The sequence below is a fragment of the Meriones unguiculatus genome, chromosome 10, assembly GCF_030254825.1.
Source record: "Meriones unguiculatus strain TT.TT164.6M chromosome 10, Bangor_MerUng_6.1, whole genome shotgun sequence".
In the NCBI taxonomy this organism is placed as follows: domain Eukaryota; kingdom Metazoa; phylum Chordata; class Mammalia; order Rodentia; family Muridae; genus Meriones; species Meriones unguiculatus.
The window spans coordinates 109,587,519-109,588,123 of NC_083358.1; positions in this window are offsets into that span (position 1 = coordinate 109,587,519).

A 605-nucleotide genomic window follows, 5' to 3' on the forward strand; every position below is an offset into this window, starting at 1 on the left:
ATCCTGAACCGGCATATTCTCTCCGCACCCTACTGTCTCCTCTATGCCATTACTCATTATTTTAAGCCCAACGTCTGGGCGCCAGACTTGAATTTTGTTTTTAGGATCAAAGAAGGTGGAAATCTTGCGCTAATGTCTTACCCTGTATTTTTCTCAGTTATAAACTTCCCAGAACTTTCGAGCTCACTGTCCTAGCATTACATTGCTTGTATTAAGAACCTCGTCAGAGAGGCAGATATTACCTGCTCCTGTATCCTCTCTCTTCCCCTTCCTCCCCACCCCACACTCACATTCCTCAAACCCTTTTCTGATATTAAGCATTGGTTTTGGTTTGGTTTGGTTTGGTTGGGACAGGGTTTCTCTGTGTAACGGTCCTGGCTATCCTGGAATTCCATCTATAGAACAGGCTGGCCTTGAACTCATGCATATTGGCCTCCCTCTGCCCCCTGAGTGCTGGGATTAAAGGCATGCACCACTATGCCTGTCATTTTTTTTTAATGACAATGTTTTCTTCACCACAGTGACTACAGCTCATCACTAATGTAGCCTCACTCATGATAAAGGTCATCTGAGAACAATTTGGAAAAAATCACGTGACAATAACA